Consider the following 8,171-nt stretch of genomic DNA (forward strand, 5'->3'; position numbering starts at 1 on the left):
AAATAAATAATATTAATTAATTAATTAAAAATTTAATTAATCTTAATTAACATAATAAAGTAGTTAGTTAATGAAATAATCAATGACAGGGGGCCCCACCCCCTGTTGACCAGTCAAACTTTGACTGGTCAACTTCGCTCACGCTGGCCCACTTGTCAGCCGTGTACACTTCTGTGTACATAGTGATATGTCTCCGCCGTATCTATAATTTTTGATTGTTCCATGCCAATATTCTACAACTTTTACATACTTTTGGCAACTTTTTATACTATTTTTGGGACTAATATATTGATCCAGTGCCCAGTGCTAGTTCCTCTTCGTTGCATGTTTTTTGTTTCGCAGAAAATCCATATCAAATGGAGTCCAAACACGATAAAAACTTACAGAGATTTTTTTGGAATATATGTGATTTTTGGGAAAAAGAATCAACACGAGACGATGCCCGAGGAGTCAACGAGGCAGGGGCGCGCCCAAGGGGGTAGGGCGCGCCCTTGGCCTTCGTCGAAACTCTATAAGGTGGTTGGTTCCCTTCTTTCGCCACAAGAAAGCCAATATCTGCATAAAACCGTGTCCAAATTTCAGCCCAATCGGAGTTACAGATCTCCGGGAATTTAAGAAACGATTAAAGGGCATAATCAGGGAGAACAACAATAGAAGGAAAAAGAGAGAGAGACATAGCGATCCAATCTCGGAGGGGCTCTCGCCCCTCCGCCACCATGGAAGCCAAGGACCAGAACGGAAACCCTTATCCCATCTAGGAGGGAGGTCAAGGAAGAATAAGAAGAAGAAGAAGGGGGGCTCTCTCCCCCTATCTCCCGGTGGCACCGAAACACCGTCGGGGCCATCATCACGATGATGATCTACACCAACAACTTCACCGCTATCATCACCAACTCTCTCCCCCTCTATGCAGCGGTGTAACACCTCTTCTCCCCATTGTAATCTCTACTTGAACATGGTGCTCAATGCTATATATTATTTCCCAGTGATGTATGGCTATCCTATGATGTTTGAATATATCCATTTTGTCCTATGGGTTAATTGATGATCGTGATTGGTTTGAGTTGCGTGTTTTATTATTGGTGTTTTCCTATGGTACTCTCCGTGTCGCGCAAGCATGAGGGATCCCCGATGTATGGTTTGCAATATGTTCATGATTTGCTTATGGTGGGTGCGTGAGTGACAGTAGCACAGATCCGAGTAAGTAGGTTGTTTGCATATGGGAATAAAGAGGACTTGATACTTTAATGCTATGGCTGGGTTTTACCTTAATGATCCTTACTAGTTGCGGATGCTTGCTAGAGTTCCAATCATAAGTGCATATGATCCAAGAAGAGAAAGTATGTTAGCTTATGCCTCTCCCTCGTATAAAATTGCAATAGTGATTACCAGTCTAGTTATCGATTGCCTAGGGACAAATAAATTTCTCGTGACAAAAAGCTATCTACTAAAACTAACTTAGTTGTGTCTTCATCTAAACAGCCCCTACTTTTTATTTGCCTGCTCTTTATTATCTTGCAAACCTATCCAACAACACCTACAAAGTACTTCTAGTTTCATACTTGTTCTAGGTAAAGCAAACGTAAAGCGTGCGTAGAGTTGTCTCGGTGGTCGATAGAACTTGATGGAATATTTGTTCTACCTTTAGCTCCTCATTGGGTTCGACACTCTTACTTATCGAAAGAGGCTACAGCTGATCCCTATACTTGTGGGTTATCAAGACCTTTTTCTAGTGCCGCTGCCGGGGAGCAATAGCGTGGGGTGAATATTCTCGTGTGTACTTGTTTGCTTTATCACTAAGTAGTTTTTATTCTCTGTTCTAAGTCGTTTTCTATCTTTCGTTATGGGTAGGAAACGCAAAATACCAAAAAAATTAGTTGTACCTACTAAACCAATGGTTGAAGAATCACTCAAAATCTATCATACTCCTGAAGCTTTTTACTTGGATCATCTTTGATCCCTATGTGCTCGTGCTAAAATCCCAACTAGCTTAGTTGAGGGCAAATCTTTAGATGAGCATGCTTGTTATGTGCGACACCGCTTATCTCAAAAAGGGAAACTTTTACTGGATCAAATTCATTGTTTGCAATGCTATGCTTGGAATTTATGTGAAATATATGATTTTACTTGTTGTTCTGAAGACCCTAAGAAACACCTCCCCTACCAATGTGAGTTTAGTGATAATGGAATCGTATCTTCATATGCTAAGGGTGTTTATAATTACTATGATGTTCAACAAATTGAAGAGTTTGTTGCTTTTAAGGGTGCTTATGAAATTGAATCTTTGTTTGAAAGTATGAAGCTTTTGATGATGATATTTATAGGCCTGAAAATTTTGCTATACTTAAATATTGCTATGAGAATTATGAATACAATGCCGATATTGATCCATTTATTGAGAAAGTCTCTGCTGTCCAAGAAGAGACTAATATTTTGCAGGAATCTATGGAAGAAGAAATTGCCGAAACCATGAGCTCATTGGATGAAAAGATGATGAGGAGAGCGAAGAACAAAAGGAGGAAGAGCGGATTAGCTACCCGTGCCCACCTTCTAATGAGAGTAACTCTTCAACTCATACATTGTTTAATTTCCCTTCGTGCTTACCGAAGGATGAGTGCTATGATAATTGCTATGATCCCTTTAATTCGTTTGAAATATCCCTTTTTGATAAATTGATGCTTGCTATACTTGTGGCCATGATGCCAATATGAATGATGCTTATGGAGATGAACTTGCTATAGTTCCTTATGTTGAGAATAAAATTGTTTCTATTGCACCCACGCATGATAGTCCTATTATCTTTTGAATTTTCCCAACTAAACTATATCGAAGAAGTTTACGCTTAATAAGGATTTTATTAATGGGTTGCGTTCTACTATTGCACATGATGATTTTGATAAATATAATATGCATGTGCTTGCTGCTCCTACTTGCAATTATTATGGGATAGTAACTACATCTCCGCTTCTCTATGTTTCAAATATGATAAAATTGCAAGAAACTGTTTATACTATGCATTGGCCTTTACTTTGTGTGCATGAATTGTTCTTTTATGACATGCCGATGCATAGGAAGAGAGTTAGACTTCGTCATTGCATGATTTATGTTACTTTGTGCTCACTACTAAATTACAAATCATTGTTACTTAAAATTGGCTTTGATATACCTTGGGATCCGCGTCGATCCATTACTTGAGCACTATATGCCTAGCTTATTGGCTTTAAAGAAAGCGTTGCCACGGTGACAACCCGGAAGTTTTAGAGAGTCATTTATTTCTGTTGAGTGCTTTTATAAAGTTTAAAAACAAGAAAATAAAGTGGGGAACCTAAAACTTTTCAAAAAGAAAAGTGAAAGTGAGAGAGACGAGCATTGTTAATGTGGGAGCATGCCTTGAACTTTGTTCATGCCCATGGAAACTTTGTGAATCTTAATTACAGGAACTTTTCAACAAAAATAATTATCCCCTTGTGTAAATCCATTGCATTATAAAAATAATGTTCCAAGATTTGCCTTTAGGATGATTAGATTGCTTGTTTGGTTTGTGCGGTGCAAAAATAGAAACTTTAGCTGTGGTGCGTGATTTTACATTTTTTTTACCGGAAAGTCAAACAGTTTTGAAATTTTTTGCAGAGTACTTCTATACAAATTGTTTATTTTTTTCCTAATTTTTTCAGAATTTTTGGAGTTACAGAAGTATGGTAGATGTTCAGATTACTACATACTGTCCTGTTTAAGACAGATTCTATTTTCGATTTTTGATGCATTGTTTTGCTTGTTTTGATGAAACTATCGATTTTATCGGTGGTATAAGCCATAGAGAAATTATAATAAAGTAGCTACAATGCAAAAATAAAATATGAGTGGTTTTGCAACAGTACTTAAAGTGGTGATTTGTTTTATTGTACTAACGGATCTCACGAGGGTTTTGTTAAGTTTTGTGTGAGATCACGATGGATGAAGGAATAATGAGTGGCACCTAAGCTTGGGGATGCCTGAGGCACCCCAAGGTAATATTCAAGGACTCCCAAGCAATTAAGCTTGGGGATGCCCCGGAAGGCATCCCCTCTTTCTTCTAACGATCATCGGTAATTTTACTTAGAGCTATATTTTTATTCGTCACATGATATGCGTAAATCTTGGAGCGTCGTGTGCTTTTTTACTTTTCTTTTAATAATGCACCATGCTGGTATGAGATAGTCCTTGATTGATTTATAGAATGCTCTTTTCACTTCACTTATATCTTTTGAGTATGGCTTTATAGAATGCTTCATGTGCTTCACTTATATCATTTGAACTTTGGATTGCCTGTTTCCCTACACATAGAAAATCGCCATTTGTAGAATGATCTTTTGCTTCACTTATATTTGTTATAGCGTGGGCATATATTTGGTAAAAAGAATTAAACTCTCTTGCTTCACTTATATGTATTTAGAGTGATGACAGGAATCGGTCATTCACATGGTTAGTCATAAAATCCTACATAAAACTTGTAGATCACTGAATATGATATGTTTGATTCCTTGCAATAGTTTTGCGATATAAAGATGGTGATATTAGAGTCATGCTAGTGAGTAATTGTGGATTGGTAGAAATACATGTGTTGAGGTTGTGATTCCCGAAGCATGCACGTATGGTGAACCGTTATGTGATGAAGTCGGAGCATGATTTTTTTTTATTGTCATCCTTTGTGTGGAGGTCGGGATCGCGCGATGGTTAACTCCTACCAACCCTTCCCCTAGGAGCATGCACGTAGTGCTTGGTTTCGACGACGAATAGATTTTTGCAATAAGTATGTGAGTTCTTTATGACTAATGTTGAGTCCATGGATTATATGCACTCTCACCCTTCCACCATTGCTAGCCTCTTCGGTACCGTGCATTGCCCTTTCTCACCTCGAGAGTTGGTGCAAACTTCGGCGGTGCATCCGAACCCCGTGATAAGATACGCTCTATGACACATAAGCCTCCTTATATCTTCCTCAAAACAGCCACCATACCTACCTATCATGGCATTTCCATAGCCATTCCGAGATATATTGCCATGCAACTTCCATCATTATCATATACATGACTTGAGCATCCATTGTCATATTGCTTTGCATGATCATAAGATAGCTAGCATGATATTTTCATGGCTTGTCTGTTTTTTGATATCTTTGCTATGCTAGATCATCGCACATCCTGATACACTGCCAGAGGCATTCATATAGTCATATTATTCTAGATATTGAGTTGTAATATTGAGTTGTAAGTAAATAGAAGTGTGATGATCATCATTATTAGAGCATTGCCCTAGTGAGGAAAGGATGATGGCGACTATGATTCTCCCACAAGTCGGGATGAGACTCTGGACTTTAAAAAAATAAAAGAGGCCAAAGAAGCCCACCAAAAAAACAAAAAAAAACAAAATGAGAGAAAAAGAGAGAAGGGGCAATGTTACTATCCTTTTGCCACACTTGTGCTTCAAAGTAGCACCATGTTCTTCATAGAGAGAGTCTCCTATGTTGTCACTTTCTTATACTAGTGGGAATTTTTCATTATAGAACTTGGCTTGTATATTCCGATGATGGGCTTCCTCAAATGCCCCAGGTCTTCATGAGCAAGCAAGTTGGATGCACACCCACTTAGTTTTCAGTTTGAGCTTTCATACACTTATAGCTCTAGTGCATTCGTTGCATGGCAATCCCTACTCACTTGCATCGGTATCGATTGATGGGCATCTCCATAGCCCATTAATTTGCCTAGTTGATGTGAGACTTTCTCCCTTTTTTGTCTTCTCCACAACCACCATATTATATTCCACCCATAGTGCTATATCCATGGCTCACGCTCATGTATTGCGTGAAATTTGAAAAAGTTTGAGAATACTAAAGTATGAAACAATTGCTTGGCTAAAACCGAGGTTGTGCATGATTTAAATACTTTGTGTGGTGAAGATGGAGCATAGCCAGACCATATGATTTTGTAGGTATAACTTTCTTTGGCCATGTTATTTTGAAAAGACATGATTGTTTTATTAGTATGCTTGAAGTATTATTGTCTTAATGTCAAAATATAGACTATTGCTTTGAATCACTCGTGTCTTAATATCATGTCATGATTAGATTACATGATCAAGATTATGCTAGGTAGCATTCCACATCAAAAATTATCTTTTTTATCATTTACCTACTCGAGGATGAGTAGGAATTAAGCTTGGGGATGCTGATATGTCTCTGTCGTATCTATAATTTTTGATTGTTCGATGCTAATATTATACAACTTTTACATACTTTTGGCAACTTTTTATACTATCTTTGGGACTACCATATTGATCCAGTGCCCAGTGCCAGTTCCTGTTCGTTGCATGTTTTTTGTCTCGCAGAAAATCCATATCAAACAGAGTCCAAACCTGATAAAAACTTAGGGAGATTTTTTTTGGAATATAGACAATGCCCGAGGAGTCCACGAGGCAGGGGGCGCGCCCCAGGGGGTAGGGAGCGCCCTGGGACCTCGTGGCCACTCCGTAAGGCGGTTGGTGCCCTTCTTTCGCCGCAATAAATCCAATATCCAGATAAAAATTGTGTCCAAATTTCAGCCCAATTGGAGTTACGGATCTCCGGGAATTTAAGAAACTATGAAAGGGTAGAATCAGGGAGCGGAGAAACAGAAGGAAACAGAGAGAGAGATCCAATCTCGGAGGGGCTCTCGCCCCTCCACCGCCATGGAAGCCAAGCACCAGAGGGGAAAACCTTCTCCCATCTAGGGGGAAGGTCAAGGAAGAAGAAGAAGGGGGCTCTCTCCCCCTCTCTCCCGGTGGCACCGGAACGCCACCGGGGCCATCATCGCGACGACGATTTACACCAACAACTTCAACGACGTCATCACCAACTCTCTCCCCCTCCATGCAGCGGTTTAACACCTCTTCTCCCGCTGTAATCTCTACTTGAACATGGTGCTCAATGCTATATATTATTTCCCAATGATGTATGGCTATCCTATGATGTTTGAGTAGATCTGTTTTGTCCTATGGGTTAATTGATGATTGTGATTGGTTTGAGTTGCATGTTTTATTATTGGTGCTGTCCTATCGTGCTCTCCGTGTCGCGCAAGCGCGAGGGATCCCCGATGTAGGGTTTGCAATATGTTCATGAGTTGCTTATGGTGGGTGGCGTGAGTGACAGAAGCACAGACCCGAGTAAGTAGGTTGTTTGCGTATGGAAATAAAGAGGACTTGATACTTTAATGCTATGGTTGGGTTTTACCCTAATGATCTTTAGTAGTTGCGAATGGTTGCTAGAGTTCCAATCATAAGTGAATATGATCCAAGAAGAGAAAGTAGGTTAGCTTATGCCTCTCCCTCATATAAAATTGCAATAGTGATTACCGGTCTAGTTATCGATTGCCTAGGGACAAATAACTTTCTCATAACAAAAAGCTCTCTACTAAAACTAACTTAGTTGTGTCTCCATCTAAACAGCCCCTACTTTTTATTTACGTGCTCTTTATTATCTTGCAAACCTATCCAACAACACCTACAAAGTACTTCTAGTTTCATACTTGTTCTAGGTAAAGCGAACGTAAAGTGTGCGTAGAGTTGTATCGGTGGTCGATAGAACTTGAGGGAATATTTGTTCTACCTTTAGCTCCTCGTTGGGTTCGACACTCTTACTTATCGAAAGAGGCTACAACTGACCCCCAGTACTTGTGGGTTATCATGGAGTGTTGTGCGCACTTAGCAATTTTGCATTTATTTTTGAATTATTAATAATTTCAGAATATTGCTAAAACTTTAGAAATTCATAGAAAATAAGTTGTGACTCGGATGAAAAAGTTTTATACATGAAAGTTGCTTAGAAAAATATGGTCAATCTGAATACGCAGTCCGTTCGTCTGCCACACGCCCCTAGCATAGTGAACATGGAACCGTCCCCCTCCGTTTCATCTGTTTGAAAAGGCCAAACTTTAGAAAACTTTCCCGGATGTTTTCCCCCTTCGCCGGTATTGTGTAGCACTGTGTTAGAACACCCCTAGCACCTCATATCATCATGCCATGCTTAGTAATGCATCGGTGTGCTTTGTATTTACTGTTTATTCCCCCTCTTCTTCTCCTGTAGACCCCGAGACCGCTGCTGATGCCCCTGTGATCAATGACATCGACGACGACCCTCCTTCCGTCTCGGAAGAGCTTCC

The sequence above is a fragment of the Triticum dicoccoides genome, chromosome 5B, assembly GCF_002162155.2.
Source record: "Triticum dicoccoides isolate Atlit2015 ecotype Zavitan chromosome 5B, WEW_v2.0, whole genome shotgun sequence".
Lineage (NCBI taxonomy): Eukaryota > Viridiplantae > Streptophyta > Magnoliopsida > Poales > Poaceae > Triticum > Triticum dicoccoides.